General features: G+C 36.0%; 1 pseudogene; it reads left to right on the top strand.

The window, feature by feature from the left end:
* The first annotated feature begins 23,156 nt into the window (after positions 1–23,156).
* Positions 23,157–23,873, top strand: LOC149153049 (putative receptor-like protein kinase At1g11050 pseudogene; annotated as a pseudogene).
* Positions 23,874–24,763: the final 890 nt, after the last annotated feature.

Raw genomic sequence — 24,763 nt, forward strand, 5'->3', positions numbered from 1 at the left:
CACTGGTTCTTCTTCTATTCTTTGTGACTTATATTTTTACAATAATTCACTTGTAAGAATTTCAACAGTTTATGGGTATTAATACTATAATGTATTATAGTCCTACTATTGTGGAGCTAGCGGGATTTGTTTCAAATCAAATAAATTTATTACTTTCCTTGTTTGTTGTGGCAATGAATGCACTTGGCACAATTCTTGGCATATATCTAATATATTGGTGTGGAAGAAAACTGCTACTCCTGAGGAGCTTAATCGATTTTTTTTTGTCACTAGCCATTCTATCTAGAGCATTTTAATTGAATTCTATTGATGTGTCCATTGTTGACATTCAATAAACACTAAAAGAAGGTTTTGATTGTCCAACACTCCTCAACTTTAGTTGACCTCTTTGGAACTGCAATGGTTTCTTAACTGCTGGTGTGGCTTTTACGAAGCCTCTAGAAACAAGGTAAGGGCACACCCCATGTTCCTTTCTCAATGTGATATGCATTTCCACTGGAAATGGATTTTATTCACTTTGTCCTATGCAGTTTACAGAAAAGATAAAAATATGGACTAAAAAGTAACTCTGTTAACAGACAACAAAACTAGGCACCTGAAAAGGTTTTGTGATCATAATTTTGTCTGAGATAAACTTACTAAAAGATTGATTTCATTTACTTGGATTTCCTATCTTAACATGTAGACTTTTATTAATCCATTGCAATATTTTATCATTGATTGTACATATGCTTCCTGGAAATTACTTTCTTGCAATCACAACATCCATTTAGTATTGTTCCCTTCATTTTGACTCTTGGTACAGTGATGTGTGTCCAAGTAGCTATAGTTGTCTTATTTTTCATTGCTTCGTTTTATATATAGATTTCCTCTCTCCTAGCATGAAACGAGTTACATGGACAATCAATTATGAAATTTATCCTTCAAAATATACAAGTATATGTGGAGGGATTTCTTCAATAGTTTGTTAGATATCTAATCTAATTGTTTCATTCCTTTTTGTCCCTACTTTTTTTCCTGAGATGAAAGGTGTGCCCTTCGAGGAGGTTGTAAAATTATGACAAGGGAGATTATATCGTGGTTTTATAGGTGAGGAATGTTCTTTTAAAAAAACCCTTCTTGATGATCATCATACAACCTGAAGCGAAAATTAGATGTTGAAATATCTCGTGAGAGAGGGAAGTCAAATCAATAGCTGCAAATCTGGGGATGACTTTTTTAAGGAATTATAGGAGAATGTATAACTTAAATGGCATATCACCAATCATATTGACAAGTTTTGCATGGTGGCATATCAACAAGTTTTGGATGGTGGCGGTGTCGTAATTTAAACTATTTCTTGATAAGATATTGTTACATTTTTTGAAATTCCATTGGATATGTTGGATTATGGATGCTTCTACTTACATCATTAATCAACATCCCCTTTGAAAAAAAAAATCATTGTTACCACTTCCCAAATATATGAATTTTAATTTAGCACTACATTTGTGCATGCAAAGGATATATATTTTATGCTTTCCCTGATTTGGGATATACATCATTCCTCTCTATTGAGGTTACATCATTTATAGATTAGGTTAGGAACAAACCAATGGGATTTTTTGGGTTGCTATCCTAATACTTGTTGTGGTCCAAACACTTTAGGTATAAATCTTTTCATACTATATTTTTTTAGGGATGATGGTCTTCCACTGGAAATACAGATATAGACTAAATTAAGAAATGCATCATCAAGTTGAATTTGGAGTTGTTGCACATTGGAGGTACAAGGAGGGTGAAGAAACACACTCTTCCTTCATTGATGAAATGGTTTAGTGGTCAAGATGGGTGCTAACATGGAATAGTGAGATTATGGACACTAAATTGTGGTTATCTCCCCAAGATGTAGACATGAGACAATTTTTTATGTATGTTGTTTGAAATTTCTACCATCATATCAATTTCATGAATAAAAGATTTCTTATTGTTGTTAAATAGATGATTGTGAAAGAACTACCTCCAAATTCGATTGTGAAGGATTTGCTAGAAAAAATAGCTTATGTCAGTTCACTTTTTACATCATATGGTTTTCCAATACAAGAGGAGTTAAGGCTAAGAGTGAATCACAAAATCATCAGTGATCTTTTTCAGAAGTTGAAAATGAGTGATTTAGTGAATTGAATCTATCAATACCAGATACATTTTTTATTAAATACATGAAAGAAATAAGTCAAATGTTTTGGTAAGGTTGATGAATGCGAGGATGAAACAGGCCATATGCTAGGAAAGAATTCACAAGTTGCAGTTGTGACATCACTTATGTATAAATTGGCCAATTGTTTTTGGAGTGAATTAGAAAGAATGGTGACCAAAATATTTACCTTGTTGAATGTCAGTCAAAAACAAGTTTTTGAAACTAGGTGGGAAGGATAACAATCTTTTCTCCCAACCACCAGAGATGAACCGAATTGACAACTTTCTTTGTGGATCTTATAATCAATATCATGATAATCACAATTTTTTTTGTAGCAAATTATTTTGACTCTTTCAATCATTTAAAGCACATTATTTTAACAAGGCTAGGAGATAGTTATGGATAACCACGAGAGGAAGATTTGGGATTGTCTAGGCTATTTCAATTCTCATCTTTCCATTTCACTTCTTTATAGAAAACTATAATATTCAAATACAAACTCAGCTCAAATCAAACTAAAATAGAGCAGCCCAATTATGAAGATGTTTATCTCTCCACTACCTTGCAATGACGTTATTTTTTATGAATCTTACTTGAATTTCATTATTAATAATATGGATTTATATATTTCTTTTAACACCAAATTGACATCATAGTAAACATATGAATATCCCATTAAGTATGACCTAAATATGATTCAAATAATCTCACCTTTAGCCTAAGAACATGGCAGAGTAATTTATGAGGTGTGAAGTTTTATTAGAGACATTGTTTGTTTGTTTGTTTTGGTTAGAAAAGGGTTTGCTCTTGGTTTTATGTGACTTTCAGTTTATCATTTCTAGCATGTTGAGAAATGGGAAAGAATAATGTGTGACATTTATCTTTCAGAAATTGATGTTGAATGATAGGATACAAAGTTTAACCAAGCTTAGTTTGCTTTGGTAAAGGTAGAGGAACATTTTAAAAAGTTTCCTATGAATACACCATATACAAAGTTTGAACACAAGTAATATATGGCTTCTTCTTTTGCAGATATGCTCTTTTTTCTACCCAAGATATCACATTAAGAAAAACATTGATATTGTAGGAATTGTTTGAGGACCTAATTAAGGTGGATTTTTCTGATGTCCTACTTGATTGATACCTTCTCATGATAGGAAGACTTTAAATATGAATTAATATGTTCCTCAAACAATTCAGATTCAAAGTTCATATATATAAAAGATAAAAAAAAAGTCAATACCTTCTTTTGATTGTTACTTGACTCTAGTGTGGGCGGGTTACAGGAAATGGGATTGGAAAAAGGATGGGGAGACAATGTAGAGCATGCCTTGAATATGATTCATTTGTTGTTGGAGATCCTTCAGGCACCTGAGCCATCAACTTTGGAAATGTTTCTAGTAGGGATTTCCATGGTTTTTAATGTTGTGATTCTTTCACCTCATGGTTATTTTGGGTAAGCAAATGTTTTTGGAATGCTAGAAAAGAGACCGATGGAAAGATAAATAGATTTTTTATAATTGCAATTTCCATTCCATGATATCCTCTCTTTATTGTTTGATATTATTTTGAATGTTTCCTTTGATTTTGTTTTGTCTTTTAACTATGAAATTGAAAATACTCGGTATCATGTCCATTTAAACAACATCCAAAGCTTGAAGATGAGATTAGTATTACATGATATTAATTGAAATCCTTTTAGCTATTTTTTGTTAAAATATTTTCATGGCTATTAGAAAAGTTTACTTTCATGTTGTTATTTGAGCACAAGTTGTCTATATACTTGACCAAGTTCATGCATTAGAGAATGAAATGTTGTTGTGAATAAAATGACAAGGATTAGACATCACACCTCAAATTATTTATTTTCACAAGTTATCTACAACCTGATCTTTTTAGCATGTAACTTAGTTGGCATGATTGTCCCTAAGCTTTCTCTGAAGGTTGAATACTAAGTTACTAAGGTGTTTTTTTAAATGGTGATGTTTTATTTGCTTTGTTTATATAGGTCATCTAGCCACATAGTGGCCACTATCGCCCAATTGAAGAAAACTTAATTGAGTTTCTTGCTTTTATGGGAAAAATGGCATTGACATTGCTAATGTTGAGGTATATGTCATATAAATCTCTCATAGTCTTCTATAATTTATATTCTAGTATTCATAGTCTTTCATGGCATATATTTTGCATTGTATCTTCTTTCATTTTCAAGAGAGAAACTTAGTATTGATGGTAAGAAGTAGGAATTGGAGAAAGAAGAGAACAATAACACTAGAGTGACAAATGAAAAAAGGGAGAGAGAAGATAACTAGTCTCGTGATATACCCCTAGAGCCAGTATCTCGCATAAGCCACACACATAGAGACTAATGGTCAAGTTTTCAGAGTTGGAAAATTCATTTGCAATTCCTTCAAAACATGGTGATAATGTTTTGAAGTGATGAAACAATATTTCATGTGTAAATTGTAGTCCAACCAATATTAAGTTGGAAACTCATATTGTAATACTTGACATTTTATATAATTTATGTGGTTAAAATTATTTATACTTGCACTTGATATTATTTAGTATTGTAATTAATATATGTAATTTTACATTTTTATATTAGATGAACATGCACATTGTATGACATTTTTTTTTAATTTAGTAACAAAATCATAATAATTAATTTATTTTGATTAATAATGAACACATAAAATCAATCTAAAACTACGAAATTATTAGTTTATATTGATTAATGATGAATGCAAATAAAATGAATATATGACTAAATTAGTCATTTATAATGATTATTAATGAAAGTAAATGAAATGAATATAAAATACTAAATCAGTCATTTATATAATGAAAATGAAATTACCAAAAAAATATAAATGACTACTGCAAATGATAATTTTTTTATTACAAATGATGACTAAATGTTACATATATACAAATAATAGTAGCTAATTTATGATATCTTATAACCCCGCCGAAATTTAGTCATTTCTTTGGTCATTAATTGGTTTCAAATGATGACTACAATTTGCATATATATATATATATATATATATATATATATATATATATATATATATATATATATATATATATATATATATATATATATATATATATATGACTATTAGTAGCTAATTTATAGTATCTTATAACACAACCAACATTTTGGTCATATTTGTTTGGTCATTAATTGGTTTTCTTGGGTGATCATATAGTAATATATTTTTTTGTATATTTCGTCATTAATTGTTGAAATTAATGACTAAATCAATGACTAAAATAATGACCAAATTTATTACTAAATATACTACTACATGAGTAAATTGAGACAACCAATTAATGACTAAGCTAAAAAGGACTAAAATTTGGTCGTGTTATAAGATATTGTAAATTAGCTACTATTGGTCACCGACTGAAAAATGGTCATTTATATGCAAATTTTAGTCATTTTTTTAGTAAATAATTAGCCATTTTCTACTAGTATAGTATGATGCAAGGTATTGCATGGAAAATAAGTTTCCATGGAATCTTGAAGAAGGCTCAGGTCGAGCTTTCCCTTGGAATCATTTGGAACCATAGGGATTGAGTCATGGTGTATGTCGTTAGTCTTGTGCTTTCGGTATTTTAGTGATTTTTTGTGCTTGATTGTGGTTTCATTTGCATCTTGTGCATGGCCATGACACTTTGGTTGTGGTATCGTATTGTTGTTGGTTTTCCATGGTTTTCTTATTATTTGTTTCTTGTCTTTCCTTTTATGTTTGGGGTCAGGGGAATTGGTTGGGAAAGAGGAAAGTTAATGTAGCCTAGGGAGAGCTGAATGAAACCCAACATGTGATGTAAGGCATGGATGAAGCTCAGTGCATGTATAAGGGAAGCTGAAGGCAAGCATATAATAGCTAGTTGGATTGGTTGGGTCCATTGTTGTAAATGGATGATGGTGGGCCAGTAATGAGAAAAGTAATCATGAAAGGTAAAGTAAATAGATTTGAGGCATAAGATGCCTTATTTATGCTGGGAATTATTGTTCTAAATGTTGTACATGTGTTTCATGGATAAAGGAAGGTCTCTTATCCATGACCTTACGATATCTGATAATTATGTTGTGATCATGATTGTGTCGATGTATATATATATATACATGTATGCATGTAGCTATGTCATTTTCTAACGAGATAATGAATGTTTTTTGCTAATGTTATATATATGTATGTATCTATGTACCTATGTCACTGTTTCACACAGTCATCAAGAATTGTTCTTTTGGACGAATGACCACATATGCAGGTGAATGGCATGAAGAGGTTCCTGGTTCATGAGGAATCAAGTGGGAAGAGTAGCCTAACAGATCTCTGAGGTCATTATCATGTGGATATGAATTGATATTATGTGATTATACTATGTCTATGTTTATGTTATGGATAGGTTAATGCTGAGAGATACATCAACGAAATGAAAGCAACATGATGCGCGACATGCTAGGATAAGCATGGATGGCGAAGAGACACTAGAAGTAAGGTTGCTTGGTAGGGACAGTGTGGTTTTGGATGTGTGGTACTACTATTGTGTATATATTGTATATGTTGTACATGTTGCATTTTTGATGTTGTGTGCATGTGGTGTTATGTATATAACATGTGTACATGTTGTTATGAAATGTTATGTACAGGTTGGTACAGATAGTGTTGTGTGAATATTGCATATGTAGTGTTGGGCATAGATGGTGCTATGCACATGTTGGAAATCTAGAATTGTGTGCATGTGGTCTTGTGCACATGTTGGATATGCAGTGTTGTGTAAAGATTCTATCTACATGTTGGATATGCAGTGTTATGTACATGTGGTGTTGTGTGCATGTTGTACAGATGGTGTCATGTACATATGGTGTTGTTTGCATGATTGTACAAGTGGTGTTGTGAGCATGTGGCGTTATGCACATGTTGTACATATAGTGTTGTGTGCAGGTGGTGTTGTGTACATGTCATGCATATGGTACTATGCACATTTGGTGTCGTGTACATGTCATGCAAGAGGTGTTGTGTATGTCTAGCATTGTGTACACATTTTACAGGTGGTACAATGTACATGTAGCATTGTGTACACATTGTACAGGTGGTGTTGTGTACATGTGATGTTATGTACATGTTATACAGTTGGTGCTATGTATAGGTGGTAGTGTGTACATGTTGTACATGTGGTATTGGTGTACATGCGGTATTATGTGCATGTCATAAAGACATCAAGGAACTCCAGGTATGGAAATAATGCAGTTTCTACTCAATCTGAATTTATTATTATTTATTCTCTTTCTAGTTTTTCTCCTCTGGATTCATGTGATAGCTAGTTGGTAGATAGTGGGGCTTCTAGACATTTCTATGGGTACAAGGAAGTCCTCTCAAATCTGGTTGAGAGGGTGAAAAATCTAAAGATTATCCTTGGGGACAACTCTACTCATCCTGTGCAAGGTTTTGGTTATGTCAAATTTCATTTGAATGATGGGGAAATTGTACTTCTTTAAGATTTATGTATGTACCTAGACTAAAGAAGAACCTAGTATCTATATCTTACTTAGAAGACAAAGAGATAAGAGTAGTATTCATAAGAGGAAAGGTCCTTACCTGGCCTATGGAATCTCACATGAGGGACACTTTCACCTTGGGATCTATAATTGAAGGACTATAGAGTCAATGGAAGGTGACTGCGAGCATTAATTCATGATAATAATCATCAAAGTGAGCTATGGAACTGAAGGTTGGCACATCTATTTTATGAAGCATTTCTTAAAGTAAGAAAGATGGTTTCTGGGATGCTTGATGTTCAAGCTAGTCATGATGGGGTATGTCCAGGATGTGTCAATGGAAAGAAGACAAGCAGACCATTTCCCTCTTGCAAAAGTACCAATTATATTCTTCAACTCGTTCAATATGACCTATGTGGACCCATGCCAGTGCACTCCCTTGGTGTCTACCTTTATTATATAATATTAGTTGATGACTTCTCCAAGAAAAAATGGATATTCTATTTGAAGCATAAGGATGAAGAATTTGACATGTTCAATGACTTCAAGGCACTGATAGAGAATCAAAAAGGGAAGAGAATCAAATTTTTTAGGTCCGACAATGGTGGAGAATATACTTCAAATGCGTTCGTTGACTTTTGCAAGAACATTGGAATTAAGACAGAGACTATTGTACCATATAATCCTGAGAAAAATGGTTTATGTGAAACAAAGAATAGGTCCTTCATAGAAGTTTCCCGAGCTATTCTACATGATCAAAAGTTTCCAAAGTTCCTTTCGGGAGACACCACTAATACACTGATCTATGTTCAAAGAAGGATTCCTCATCAAGCCTTGGGTGACAAGACTCCCAAAGAAGCGGTTACTAGTGTGAATCCTGATGTTGGTCATCTAAGAGTCTTTAGCTGCCCCGTATACATTCATGTCTTGAGAAATCTAGGGCATCAAGGTTAGGTGATTTCTCTATTAATGATAACTTCTTGTGAATGCTCTTTACTTCAATAGATTAGGATCTTCCTTTTGAGTTATATTATTATATTGTTATTTTCATCAAATAATTATCAATGCATAAATAACAAAGAGACAAGAGACACAAAATATAGGCTATCATCCAAGGCCAAAACCTCTCCCACTTGAGAGGAAAACCCAAACAAATTATTATTCTTATAGAGACTCCAATTGACGAATACCAAGACCAAGACCCTTGACCTATTTTCCACTCCAAGACCAAGACACAAAGCTTCCTTGATGAGATCCTTCTTGCTTGAGTCAATAATAGTCAAACCTCTGCTTCTTCCTCCTTCTCGACTATCCTTCAAAATTTGGCTTCCTTTTTATCTTCTTCAGATCTGCAACCTTTTTTTCCCTTATTAGAAACCCTTATCACGTGTGGATGACCAAATTTTACCTTGATAATATTCTCTCTAGAGGGAGACCTCTTCTTGAAAATTCGGCTTGAGATCTTCCTTGTTCTTCACCCAAAATACTCTCTTACTATGACTATATTATTTCTCCCTTTTTCCTACAACAAATAGGTCTACAATCTTGCATGTGTGGAGTGTACTTGGCCCAAAAACAATCACAAAACAATGCCAAAATACTTCTCTCTTCCTTCCCTTCTCTTCACTGGTTATAAGGCTTCTTGATGAACTTCTCACTTCTTTCTAACTTCAGACCTTGACCGAAAATCTATCTCTGAAATGAGGTCGAGTTGCCCTATTTATAGTGGTTTTCCCATCAAAAAAGTTGACTTGAGTTGAAGGTGAGCTGACATGTCCTTTGGAGTAGATCATTTACTCCATCTTGAAGTCGACTTGTTGGAGGTGATTTTTCTTGGTCTTGGAGGGCATTTTTACTCTTTTAATAATTCATATAAATGTGTAACATGCCCAAATAGGGTCCTTCATACATGAAATTGACTCTATAGATTTTTATGATGATGAAAAAACCTAAAGACTCACAATGGGAACCTTAACTAAAATAAAATTCCTTGATCATGAAACCCATGATTCAAGTATTACATAAATAATTTTGTTTTATTCTTTACATCAATTACATAAAATCATATTTACATGTGTCATTATGAAGATCGAACCTAGTTAACCTTTTCAACACTCCTTCTTAACTAGGGAGGTATTCATAATCCATACAAGGTACTTGGACATTCATAATCTGAAGAATTCTCATAAGAAGAGTGGGATTGGTAATCCATCTATATAGCATCATATCAACCAGAATTGTCACATAGCAAGGCCTTGACTAACATCTCTATCTCTCCACAAGATTTGAGCTAAGTGGTGGCAAGACCAATGATTTAAAGTCACCATCATCATTGTCTCTCTCGGAACATACCCCACCTGAGTTCTCAGGGTGTGTTCCACCAGGACTATTCTTATCTTGGATTCCCAGTCCTCAAAGAATATCGGTCCTCTATGACTACTCTTACCTTGGATTCCCTAACTCATCCTCAAAGAGCATCAGATTACAGATGTTTACCCAATCCCCCATTTTGTCTTCCCAAGTGAAGACAAGATTGATGTGTCTATCTCTCCCTTTTAATTAGGGAGGACATGCTTATTCTAATGAAGGAATGTACCCATTCCTATGAAAGGAATGTACCTATGCTCCCTCTTGTCTTAGTAATTTTCTTTCAAGTTTCTACCAAGTTAGGAACTTGTTTCTAGGCTCCCTCTTAATTACGGACTTACAACATCTCTCTAGGTGGATATGGTGGGACAACTAGCTTCTTGAAGAACTCCTCCTCATGATGTCATGGACTTCTCTTCTTTATTTGTGAATCTTCATGTTTCGGGACTTCTTCATAGGGCACAGACCATCCATCACATTCATCCATGAGTTAATCATGTCATTATTCCTTTCATTTTAAAGTGATCCATCAGTTCATATATGACCTTCCTTCATGCCATGTTGCCTTCTTCATTCCATGTTTCCTTAAGGATCTTTCATCCTACTACATGGACATTATGGGTGAAATATATCCATAGATCTTCCCTTGGAAACCCTACACAAGCCCATCCATGTATCATTCAAAAATAAAGGAATGAAAATTAAATTCAAATTATCTTTGTGATGGTATTTCATCATGACATCTTCTAGTTTTCATTAGCATCTTGCATACGCATTGACACATATCCAAAAGATATATAATGTCAAGGGTCTCTTTCTTTTTCAGACTTCATCAGAGTCTTCATATTTTTCATGGAGATATCCTAGTCAAATCTCTCAGTCATCATATGTTGATTTCTTTCTTCTTGGTTGCATATTTGATCTCTTTCCTTCTTTCTTCACACATTTTTTTCCCAAGAACTTTTAATCAGAGTTCTTCCAATCACTGTCAACCACCTCATATTTCATATGAGGACATATTATGTTGATTTCATCTAGAAAATGTGTGACTCATGCCTTCATGCATCCTTTCAAAGAAGGATATCCTTTATTTTGATCATGCTCTCGAGATAGATCATTTATCCATGTTACCTGCAACCATATGACATGACTCTACAATATCGAACTTAAGCATGCATACCTTATTTTCCTTTAGGTCATCCCGACTTCCTACAATAGATTCCTTGATTGAAGGAACTTCAATCCCATGATCTACTTCACTTCTTTTGTCATCATTCCATCTTCCCATGAATTCCCATAAGATGTAATTCTTGATGAAACCCTTGCTTCCTTTTTATTGGTGCACTTTCCAATGAAGATTCCAATAGAGGAGCTTGAGTATCCTCATCCAACAAATGTTCCCCTTTTGACTGATGTATGATGATCTTTGTGCTAGATGACTTTTCCTTGTTTTTCCCATAAGTGCCACTTATGCTTCTAATGAGGTTACCAAGATCTATATCATTCCATAGATTTATATTTCATCCATATTTCATTCTTCTCTATGATGATGTCACGAGCTCTTTCTTTTAATGATTCTATGATGCCATGATGCATCCTATCATTTTTCTTAGTGAATCATGATAGCCATATCTTAAAATATAAAAACTTGAAAAGAACTAGGTGAGGAAGAATATCTCAATCATAGTAGAGGTCTCTTACTTTCTCTTCTTTTTGGACTTCTTCTTTTCAGCTTCCTCCACTTCTTCAGTGATATGGGCTTCTCCACTACCTCTTTTATTATTTTCCTTCTTGAGCTTAGGACAATCTCTTTTATAATATTCATATTCTTGACATCCATAGCATTGAATCTTAGGCATGTTCCTTCTCTTTTTTTGAGAACCAATTTTTTTCAGACTTTCCTCTTCTCTTTGCCATAGCAGCATATGCTTGATTTTACTCAATGGTTCCTACATCAGTTTTAGCCTTCATCCTGGTTTCTTGAATCTTTCATAGTGACCATAGATCTTGGGATGGAGTAGCTTCTTTCTTCCCATAAATGCTTGAAGTAATGTTACCCCACTCCTCTGGTAGTGTATTTAGTACTACAGTGGTTATCTCCTTGTCAGCCATTACTTCTCCTAGGTCTTGAAGTTGACCCCTTATTTCAAATATCCTCATAAAGTATGAGGTTATTCCTTCTTCTTTTGATATCCTTAGCTTGTAAAGTTTTTGCCTTAGAGAGATAACTTCTCCTGTAGTGCTTACAGAAAACAACTCTACCAATTTGTCATATATTTCTTTTGAGGTGTCTAGTTTAGATACAAATGGAATGTGGGGATCCTTGATAGATTATATGAGAATCCTTTAAGCCCTCACTTCCCATTTCATAAACTTCGCAAGTACTTGAGCATATTATTTTGCTAGTTTGGTGATAAATCCTTTGGTGTGATCTATAACCTCATTTTCAATCAGATTCAGATCTGTCCTCTTCTTCCATGAAATATATTTTGAAGCCCCAACCAATTTCTTGAAAAATGACATTTTGATAGATTCATACATAAATATACTTACTTGTGAAGATGCTTCTTCCACTCGTTACCTCTTTGAATTTGATGATAATATAGATGATAGAGAACTTCTCCTTGATGAATATAGATCTCTTCAAGAATGATCCTTGACCCCACAAGGAGGGAGATCACTTTAGATCATTTTATGGTGTTGTCCTTGTTGATGATGACCAATGATGACTTCTTGATGCTTCTTGAATGATATTCTTTCAAAGATGAAATCCTTGCTTCAATGAGATGAAATTTCCTTAGAACCTTTTGAAGATGATGAAAACGTCCTTTGCTTCCCTTGAATGAATGAACTTCAAGCTACCTTGATTTCTAGATCTCTTCAATTTAATGAGGGTCTTTGTGGTCTTTTGATGATGATTGGACGTTCCTGAGACTTCCTTTTGATGTAGACCTTTTCTTTGATCTAGGGTTTTGTCATTTCCTTGTAGATCTTGACTTTGTTGATGATCTTCTTGGATTTTCTTTAATGTATTTCTTGAGATTTTATCCTTGAGTGTCCCTTGATAATATGCCCTTCCTTGACTTTGTCACCTTAGCTTTGATACCATGTTGAGAAATCCAGGGCATCGAAATTAGGTGATTTCTCTATTAATGATAACTTATTGTACATGGTGTAGTCGTGGTGTTACGACATGTGTATTCATTCTTTTGTACTATGTGTACATATATGTATTGTGTTGTACATGGAGTGTGGGTGTATGTATTGTGTTGTGGTGTACACTGGATGTAGGTGTATATATTGTGTTTTGTTGTACAACAGATGTTGGTGTATGTATTGTGTTGTGTTGTACACTAGGTGTAGGTGTATGCGTTGTATGTCAGGTATAGGTGCATGTATTGCATGGCATTGTATGTCATATGTGGTTGTATGTGTGTGATGCACACTATGTGTATGTTCACATGGTTGAGGAGAGGGCACTGGGTGTTTGTCGGGTGTGGAAACTGATCCGTAGTGTGTATGGAATAAAGGCAAAGGTAGAAGCTAAGGATTCATTAAAGGATAAGTATCAATATTTTATTTCAGTTTTATTATACGTCTGAATTATGATTCTAGTTTATTATGGTTACATGTGATTTATGATTCTGATCTATGATGGTTGTGTTTTGAGCTAACCTGATGTGATATATTTATACATGATGATTTGGTCAAAGATGCTAGTTTGACTTGTTGCAAGTGTAACCTATTGACGAGCTACCAATGAGGTATGATGTGAAATTATTTAAATTTATTTTAAATCTAATGGAAGTTATGTGCTTGGTACAAGAAGCACGGAAACGCCTGATTGGGTGGTTAATATCGACTGCAAGCATTAGTAGAAACGATAAAAGGAATTGGAACATGCAGTAGTATGTTGGTAAAGCACTTCAGGAGGAGGGCCATTGTGGTACACTGGTACCCAATAGCGTCCATTGATTTCCATGAGTATGCTATGACCAGTATGATCGTTTGAGGCAGGTATATCCCTTGGTTGTTTGAATTTCCGATGTGAGGAATCCTTTCCAAGGGATGGATTGCTCGGGATAGGGGATGTTGGGGAACTTGGAAGGTGAGTGACTGCATGAAAGGGGTGACCGAATTTCCTCAGGGACTATGTAGAAAAGAAGGGAAGGTCGGGGATATATTTGTTTTTGTAATTAGCATTTCCAGATGGAATCAAATGTACATTGGGAGTGCGCCCTTGAACAATGAGTTGGTAACTGTTCAATGAGAGTACAAGTGGCACAAGATTATAGCATTGGGCATTAGATGTAGTTTTACTATGGCAGTGGATTCTTGACTTCCTGGGAAGGAGGTGAATCCTGGTATTACTTTGAGGGTGGAGTTGTGAGCCTCTGGATTCCCTTGTTGCGGATGCAGACATCGTATCCTTTTATTTGTTGGTTTAGAAAATGTGCATATGTGTATATATGGTTATTGTAAATACTGTAATGAGCTATGTTATAAAGCTCGAGTAAGTGGTATGGTTGTTATATGGTCATGTTGTCATGATTTTTTCCTTTTGAGCAGGTCTTTCATTGTAAATACTGCAACGAGCTAATTTATAAAGTTCCATGGGAAGTATGTTTGTTTTTAAGCGGTTTTGCAGAGGTCATGGTGTGGTTTTACACTGAGGATGTTGTTCCCAAAAGGGGATGCTTCTGTAACAGCCCTCATGAAAATTCCATGTAATAAAAGTTAGTAAAGGAAAAAATGTCGGGTTGTGTTATATTCTTTCCACGACTAACCTATGTAGTGAACCGAGGGGTTAGAGGCGGGACAAAGCCCCCCATTCATTATGCCAATTGCACAATAGGGGGGTCACAGGGGGTCGGCAACTCCCCCTATTTGTGGGGTTTGAGGGGGGCGAGTAGACCCCCTCTAGGGGATCCGGGACAGCGCCCCAAGAAATTTTTTTTTGGACCCTATATTAGGTTGGGCAAACCTACCTATGGTTTTTGGTCCATGGTTTTGGACGCGATGGTTTTTAGTCCATGGTATTGGATGCTTTGACATGTATAAATATGTATTGTAACATTGAAAGTAATATAATGAAAAATCAAGCTGGTAGTCCCAGTTTTGGGATCCAGGGGAAAATCTCTATGCATATGTGTTTTATGTGTTATGCTCTCGCATTGTTTATTTTGTGTGTTTTCTAGAATTCGTATGCAGGTAATTTTTGTACGGGTTAAAACCTACATTTGGTATCATAGCTTTTTCGGCTTCAAGGGTACGCCTTTGTTGCTGAGGGGTTTCGCTTGGGCCTATGGTAGACCCTATTCAGTGGGAGATCTATGAGATCGATTCTAGTGGTGAAAGAAGATGGCAAGTATTGGAAAGATAGAGATCAAGAAATTTAATGGTCAGAGTTTTGAGTTGTGGAAACTCAAGATAGAGGATTTGTTGGTGGATAAAGATCAGTGGATCACGGTAGATCCAGGTACTAAACCAACAGGAGTGTTCGATAAAGAATGTAAGAAGTTGGATCGGAAGGCAAAGAGCACAATACAATTGTGTGTCTCAGATTCAGTATTGTTGAATGTATCAGGGGAAGCTACGGCAAAGGCTTTGTGGGACAAGTTAGGGACTTTATAATAATCCAAGTCTCTAGTGAATAAATTGTTCCTATGAAAAAAAGTTGTATAACCTGAGGATGAAATATGGAGACTTGGTGACAGAGCATCTAAACGCATTTAATACTGTCGTAAGTTAGTTAGCATCTGTTGATATTAAAATTTTAGATGAATATAAGTGCATCAGTTTGTTGTGTTCTCTACCAGATTCAAGGGATAGTCTGGTTATTGCAATAGGTAGCAATGCAGTTGCCTTGCAGTTTGATGAAATAGTATCATCCTTGCTGATGGAGGGGATGAAATGGAAAAATATGGAGAGCCAAAATGGTGATGCCTTGTCTGTACGAGGACGGTCCCAAAATAGAAACAAAAATAAGTCATCGAGTGGGAGATCTAAATCTCCAGGAAAACCTGTAAAGGTGGTGTGCTGGAAATGCGGAAAGGAAGGGCACTACAAAAGGGACCGTAAATCTAAAGCTCTTGATAAAAGAAAGGGATCTGATGATGCTACTTCTGTGGAGGTGAAAATCACCGCAGATGAAGGTGGGGATGTGTACTTAGCTTCTTCAATTACCCATGTAGATCATGAGGCATTGTTGATTGACTCAGGTGCATCCTTTAACTTCACTTCCCATAGAGAGTGGTTCTACGAGTATGATAAATACGATAGTTTTGATGTCTTCTTAGGGGATGATAGGAAGGCTAGAATCATTGGTCACGGAAAAGTAAAGTTGAAGTTGTAAGGTGGAAGGGTTAGAACACTTTCCGGTGTTCTGCATATTCCTGCATTAGCTAGAAATCCGATTTCTGTAAGCAAGTTGGATGATCCAGGTGTAAAAACACTGTTCGAGAAGAATACCTGCAAAATGGTTCAGGGAGCATTAGTATTGATGTGGGGAGTTCGAATTGGAACTTTGTACAAGCTGCAAGGTAGCACTTTTATTGATGGGTGCAACAGTTTTGTGGTTCCTAAAAGTGGAGCAGAAAATATAGTGGTCTCTGGAAAGAAAACCATGTTGTGGCATCAAATGCTTGGACATATTGGAGAGAAGGACCTTCGAATACTTCATGGTAAAGGCATGGTAGAACGTATGAGTAATGGCTCTCTGGATTTTGATTTCTGTGAAAATTGTGTATATGGGAAGCAGAATCGGGTGAGTTTCCCCTCTCGTGGTAAGAGGGAAAAACAGATATTAGAACTTGTGCACAATGACGTGTTTGGACCTGTGAAGGTTCCATCACTAGGTAATTATGTGTACTATGTATCATTTATAGATGACTTCTCAAGGAATACATGGATATATTTCTTTAAGAAGAAATCTGAAGTCTTTGACAAGTTTAAAGAATTCAAGGCTCTGGTGGAAAACCAGACAGAGAAAATGATAAAGGTGCTAAGGACAGATAACGATTGAGAGTTTTGCAGTAAGGAATTTGATTTTTTTTTTAAGAAGTGTGGTATAGCTTGATAGAAGACTACTCCATATACACCTCAGCAAAATGGAGTTGCAGAAATAATGAATAAGACGTTGATGGAAAGGGCAAGAAGCATGTTGAGTGGTGCCAGGTTAGGACATGAATTTTGGGCAGAGGCAGTGGATATTGCATGTTACCTGGTCAACAAGTCACCTTCATCAGCATTGGAGGATAAGACTCAACAAGAGGTATGGACTAGTAAGAAACCCTCTCTTTCACATCTGAGGGTATTTGGATGTGATGCATATGTACATGTTCCAAAGGAGAAACGAACCAAGTTGGATAGTAAATCTGAAAAGTGCATCTTTATTGGGTATAAGGATGGTTTAAAGGGTTATAAGCTTTGGAACCCAGTCGCACGGAAGGTTGTGTATAATCGAGATGTGGGGTTCAAAGAGGTAAAAGATATTATTAAACATGAAGTCTAACCAAAGGAAACTAAGAAGATAGAGTTTGAGCAAAAGGAGGAAGAATCAAACTCTACAACAGAGGAGGAATTATAAGATGAAGAGCCACAAACTTCGGGTGTAAGAACATCAGTTCAAGAAAGAAGGCAGGCAGAAAGGTATAATCCATCTACTTTTTGCTCAATTTTTTCTTTATCTATTACTGATGATGATCCCAGAACCGTGAAGGAAGTAGTAGACTCAGAGGATGGAAAACTCTGGAAAGAGGCCATGGTTGATGAAATGGCATCTTTGCACAAAAATGAGGCTTGGGATCTGGTGGAGTTGCCGGCTGGAAGGAAACCCATTGGCAGCAAATGGGTGTTCAAGAATAAGAAAAATGTAGAAAGGAAGGTGGAGAAATAAAAAGCTTGGTTGGTAGCAAAGTGTTATTCCTAGGTGTCGAGAATTTATTTTGGTGATATTTTTTCTCCTGTTGCCAAGGTAACTTCTATTAGATTACTTTTATCTGTTGCTGCTACTTTTGATTTTGAGGTAGAATAGATGGATGTGAAGACAACATTTCTTCATGGGGATATGGAAGATGAGATCTACATGAAGCAACCAAAAGGCTTTGCGGTGAAGGCTAAGAAAGAGCTAGTATGCAAGTTAAAGAAGTCTTTGTATGGGTTAAAACAGTCACCAAGGATGTGGTATCAGAAATTTGATGCATTCATACGGGGACTTGGCTTCACCAAAAGCAAAGCAGATCACTGTGTGTATTTTAAATTAATTGGTGATTGTGTTATTTATCTGGTCTTGTATGCGGATGATATGTTGCTGGTTGGAAATGACAAAGAAATTATCCAAGATTTGAAGGCCCAGTTGTCCTCCAAATTCAACATGAAATATCTTGGTGCTGCAAACTATATTTTGGGCATGGAAATTAAAAGAGATCGGGAAAAGAGGAAGCTCTAGTTAAACCAGAGGAAGTATGGCGAGACAATACTGTATAGGATCAATATGCAAGATAGTAAACCGGTGAAGGTTCCTATTCCTGTAGGTGTAAAGTTATCTGCTGAACAGTGTCCCAAGACACAAGATAACGAAGAGGACATGTCCCGTGTTCCATATGCAAGTGCAGTAGGTAGCCTGATGTATGCAATGGTCTATACTAGACCAGACATTGCACATGCAGTGGGAGTATTGAGTAGGTTTATGTCAAAACCAGGGAAAGAGCACTAGATAGCAGTGAAGCGGGTTTTCAGGTATTTGCGTGGCACTAGTGATTATGGTTTGTGCTACCAAGGAAGACCAGGATTGGACAGAGTATTGGATATTCGTGGCTTTGTTGATGCAGACAGGGCTGGAGATCTGGACCAGAGAGGATCTACAAGTGGGTATGTGTTTAACCTATTTGGAGGTGCAGTCAGTTGGATGAGTAAGAAACAATTTGTAGTGGCACTATCAACTACAAAGGCAGAATACATTGCAGCCACTCATGTAATCAAGGAAGCAGTTTGGTTGTAGAGATTGTGTTAAAGTATGGGGCTAGTACAGGGAGCTATAAGGATAGATTGTGACAGCCAAAGTGTAATTTTCTTGGCAAAGAACCCTGCTTATCATTCAAAGACAAAGCACATTGATGTTTAGTATCACCTTGTGAGGGATATGATAGAAGACAAAAAGGTGTTGTTGGTAAAGGTGGATACCTTGAAGAATACTACAGATGCATTGACAAAATATGTGAGCTTTGAGAATTTCTCCTGGTGTAGAGAAACGATGGGTGTTTCAGTGGTGGAAAAATGACTAAGCTCTCCTGTGCCCCCCTATGGAAAGAAAACAACAAGTGGGAGAATGTTGGGTTGTGTTATATTCTTTACACGACTAACCTACGTACACTACTACATGTAGGGGGGTTTTAAGACAATATTTAAGACAATATCTGAGTCAATTGTCTTAACTTAAGACAAAAAGAAACTTGTGTATTGTCTTAAATATTGTCTCTAAGCAGGTGTCTCAAAATATAATGTCTCAAAAATTTGTCTCTATTAAGACAATATAGAACACATATTATTATTGTCTCTATAAAGACAAGAATTATTGTCTATTAAGAGACAATTTGATTTGTCTCTCTAGAGACAATTTCATTTGTCTCTCTAGAGACAACTTCATTTGTGTCTCTTTAGAGACAATTACATTTTTGTCTTTTTAGACACAATAGCTGAGATTAAAAACATATTGTCTCTATAAAGACAATATGTCCATAATTCAAACTATTGTCTCTCTAGAGACAATATACAAAATTATTTAAAAAAAAATAAATGTTAATTGTCTCTCTAGAGACAATATAAAAAATTATTTAAAAATAAATAAATGTCCATAATTCAAACTATTGTCTCTCTAGAGACAATATAAAAAATTATTTTCAAAAAAATAAATGTCCATAATTGTCTCTCTAGAGACAATATAAAAAATTATTTTAAAAAAAATTTCCATAATTCAAACTATTGTCTCTCTAGGGACAATATAAAAAATTATTTAAAAAAAAATAAATGTCCATAATTGTCTCTCTAGAGACAACATAAAAAATTATTTAAAAAAAAATAAATGTCCATAAGTCAACTTATTGTCTCTATAGAGACAATATAAAAAATTATTAAAAAAAAAAATCATTTTGAATGTTCTTTCGAAGTAGTTTCACATTCAAAGTTCACAAATAGTACTCGTGTATGAGAGAAACCACCACAGAAATTGTTGTCTGATAGAAACCAGCAGATATGGGTTATTAATTACGTCGTAAGGCATTCCCCTCTAAAATCAACTCCCCTTCTTGCCTACATGTCATCTTGTGCACCATACGATTAGATGTTAGACGATTGCACAAATTTCAAGCGTTAGATCAAAATAGTTACAAATTAATTACAAATTAATATGCATTAGTTATTGGTTATTACGTGTAATGGTTCACAACTAATGCTTTACGACTACCATTCTTTGAAAGACTTCCTAAAAACGATTTACAACCGCACTAATAGTTAGGGAAAACCTTGAAGTGCCCATAGTTGCATTCACAGTTAATGACAAAGCTGCACACAACCCTTCTTCCTCTGTAACATCTGCAAATGGTGGAAACTGGCTAGCCACACCGTCCTTGCGTGACTGAAGCCACGGCCTATCATCATCCTCTGTTCATGTGCAACTAAAATTCGAGGAAGCGCCGAAAGGTACCGTCTTGATGCCAGTTTATTAATCTCCTATTTCACATGTTCCGGGTTCATATAGTATGCTATTTTCTTGATATGCCATGAATTCTTAAAATAGATTGCAGCAGGGAAAATTTGAGTCATAAGAGTTTTCTTTTGGCAATGCATATAGTGTTTTCTATTTTATCTGTAATGGCGTATTTGTTTTCCCCATGTTTTTTTTAATTACCGCATTTGAAACTGTATCTATGATATTTCCGCTAAACTGCGCATTTGTTAAGGTGCGTGGCTGATGCAATATTGAGGGTGTGTACTGCAGATAGTCTGTGGGAGGACTCATGTTGTTCAACGTATCCCCCTGCAACAGAGACTACATAATCTGTTGGAAGTTGTGTAACCCTTATACATGAATGTTCATCGACATTCATAAATAAATTAGACTATATTCTTATTAAAAAAAAAACAGGGTCAGAATGCAGTGGAACAGGGAAATATTTTCCTAAAGACTAGGTTCTGGTCATGACTCTGTAATAGAGAATTAAGATATTTATTTCAAAGGAAAGTACGCAAATAGAGGTGAGTCCAAGACCCTGAATGTGAGGAATGAGGCCTAAACCCTCTCGCTCGATGTAACAGAATTAAACTCAGAGGGATTACTCGTTTAAATTCTTTAAAGAAAAACACGGTTCGACCCTGTTTCTGGGTGGTCGAGCTTCCAAACCCCAACTGTAACAAAACTCCAAGTGTAATCAAACCCGACAAATATCAATGGAGATAATTCCAACTAAAAGCACATAAAGAAATAGCGAATAAGTATACTGTCCTGTAACTGAGACGATTTACGAAACCAAACCCTATGCAGAATAGCACAACTAGAAGGACATAAAGAAAATAATAGTTGATAAGCCAACAACGTATGGCAGCATCGCATAAGTTTAGAAAACGTTGTATGTGGACATAACCCAGGAAGAGTAACTCAATATAATACAAAATCAACCATTTTATTACACATTAACAAGCTTAAGAGCGTAAATGTCTTACAGTGCCAAAATTAAAACAGAGAATGGACTTACAAAAGGCAGCTATTACAATTACAGAGTTGGCCAGTGTGGCTCAAAATATCAGAGGTGAAATCACCTCAAATTTAACAATCTTCTTAAAAAAAAAAGACATGATTCAGAAATAAATTAGGCTATATTCTTATTAAAAAAAAGCGTCAGAATGCGGTGAAACAGGGAAATATTTTCCTAAAGACCAGGTTCTGGTCATGACTCTGCAACAGAGAATTAAGCTATTTCTTTCAAAGGAATGTACGCAACCACAGGCGAGTCCAAGACCCTGAATGTGAGGACACAAGCCTAAACCCTGTCACTCGACGTAACAGAATTAAACTCAGAGGGATTACTCGTTTAAATTCTTTAAAGAAAAACATGGTTCGACCCTGCTTCCTAGTGGACGAGCTTCCAAACCCAAACTATAATCAAACCCAAGAAACATCAACGGAGATAATTCCAGCTAAAAGCGCATCAAGAAATAGCGAATAAGTATATTGTCTGGTAACCGAGATGATTTACCAAACCAAACCCTTTGCAGAATAGCATAACCAGAAGGACATAAAGAAAATAATAGTCGATATGCCAGCAATGTATGGTAGCATCACATAAGTTTAGAAAACGTTCTCTGTGGAACATAGCCCAAGAAGAGTAACTCAAGATAATACAAAATCAACCATTTTATTACACATTAACAAGCTTAAGAGCATAAATGTCTTTTAGTGCCAAAATTAAAATAGAGAATGGACTTATAGAAGGTAGCTATTACAATTACAAAGTTGGCCATTGTGGCTCAAAATATCAGAGGTGAAATCCCCTCAAATTTAACAAGCTTCTTCAAAGAAAAACAAAAGACATGATTTAGGCCTCCGAACCGAAGCCCATCAGTGCCTCTTCATAAGCATACACTTAAACATTTTCCAAAATATGAACATTTGCCCAAGAGGACGGCTAGACTACACAGGAAGGGTGAACCATCTCCTTCCGTAAAGAAAACAAGAAAAAACTACAGCATATTGTAAGACAAACTACGGTGGAAACCCTCATACCTGGTGGAAAACCTCTGAGTCATCTCTGTTCCTCGAAGGCACCGCTCCCATCTGGTAGCAAACTCGAAAGTGAGAGTAAGGTGTACCTACGAGAAAACCACCACAAATAGATTAAGTATTTGAAGATTTCTTTAGAGGAGATCTTAGACTGCTATGGAGAAAGGTTAAAACATGGTTGTAGGAAAGAAAAACAAAAACAGGAAAACTAACCAGCAACTAACTTACCTGGAATGCCAACTCTAGCAGTGAGGACAAGGATTGGCACTTCAAGCGCCTTTCAAAAACCTCAATAGAGCTCTGGTTTGAAGTAAGCACATGCCATGGTGTACAAGGGAATGCTTCCCGATGGTCATCGGATTGTTGTGAAGAGATTCAGAAACTGCACGCCGGAAGGGGATTTCGAATTCCTCAATGAAGTGGAGATCATCAACACCGTCAGGCAACCGAATCTGGACGTTTTGAGGGGCTACTGCATGGCCAGTGACAAGAAGGAAGGGCGCCAGCAGTTTCTAATATATGATTACATGTCCAATGAAAATTTTTATGAGCCTCTCTTTGGAGAAAAGTCCAATGCCCAATCTTTGAGATGGCCGCAACGAATGAACATTGTCCTAGGGACTGCCAAGGGACTGGCTTATCTACACAATGGCGTCGAGCCTGTAGTTTATCACAGAGACATCAAACCCACTAACATTCTGTTGGATGAGGAAATGAATGCTCATGTGGCCAATTTTGTTCTGGCGAGGATTATGACTGAAGTAGGAGAATCCCATCTGACGACAAAAGTAGCAGGGATGCATGGCTACTTGGCCCCCGAATACGCTCTCTATGGCAAACTTACAGACATAAGCGATGTGTACAACTTTGGGGTTCTATTGTTGGAGATTATGAGCAGTAAAAAGGCTCTTGACACCACTGCTCAGTCTGCCCCCAATTATCTCATCGCGGATTGGGCAATGGCCCTAGCGAAAAATGGCATGACTAGTGAAATAGTAGACCAGAGTATCTGTCCGAGCATGGAGGAGGACGTGATGTAGAGGTTCATTTTGGTGGGTATGTTGTGCTCACATGTTATGGTGGCATTCAGACCTCAGATGGTGGAAGCCGTGAAGATGTTGGAGGGGGAGGGTGATATTCCTGAAATCCCGGACAGGCCTGTGCCACTTATGCTATAGGGTCCACCTGCTACAGACTAGAATGGTTCGTTAAACCTTCTTTCTGATAGCATTTACTGGCTTTCCTTCAGCTCGATGGAGACGTTGAATATGTCGGTAAATGTCTTTCAGTGCCAAAATTAAAACAGAGAATGGACTTACAGAAGGTAGCTATTACAATTACAAAGTTGGCCAGTGTGGCTCAAAATATCAGAGGTGAAATCCCCTCAAATTTAACAAGCTTCTTAAAAAAAAAAAAAGACATGATTCAGAAATAAATTAGACTATGTTCTTATTAAAAAAAAACAGGGTCAGACTGTGGTGGAATAGGGAAATATTTTCCTAAAGACTAGGTTCTGGTCATGACTCTGCAACAGAGAAGTAAGCTATTTCTTTCAAAGGAATGTATGCAACCACAGGCGATTCCAAGACCCTGAATGTAAGGACTCAGGCCTAAACCCTGTTGCTCGACGTAACAGAATTAAACTCAGAGGGATTACACATTTAAATTCTTTAAAGAAAAACATGGTTCGACCCTGTTTCCGGGTGGACGAGCTTCCAAACCCCAACTGCAACCAAACCCCAACTGTAATCAAACCCAACAAATATCAACGAAGATAATTCTAGCTAAAATCACATCAAGAAATAGAAAATAAGTATATTGTCTGGCAACCGAGATGATTTACCAAACCAAACCCTCTGTAGAATAGCATAACTAGAAGGACATAAAGAAAATAATAGTCGATAAGCCAGCAACGTATGGCAGCATCACA

This window comes from Pinus tabuliformis, chromosome 9 (genome assembly GCF_031772625.1).
Source record: "Pinus tabuliformis cultivar Carrire ecotype Pingquan chromosome 9, CPIR1, whole genome shotgun sequence".
NCBI classification, from domain to species: Eukaryota; Viridiplantae; Streptophyta; class Pinopsida; order Pinales; family Pinaceae; genus Pinus; species Pinus tabuliformis.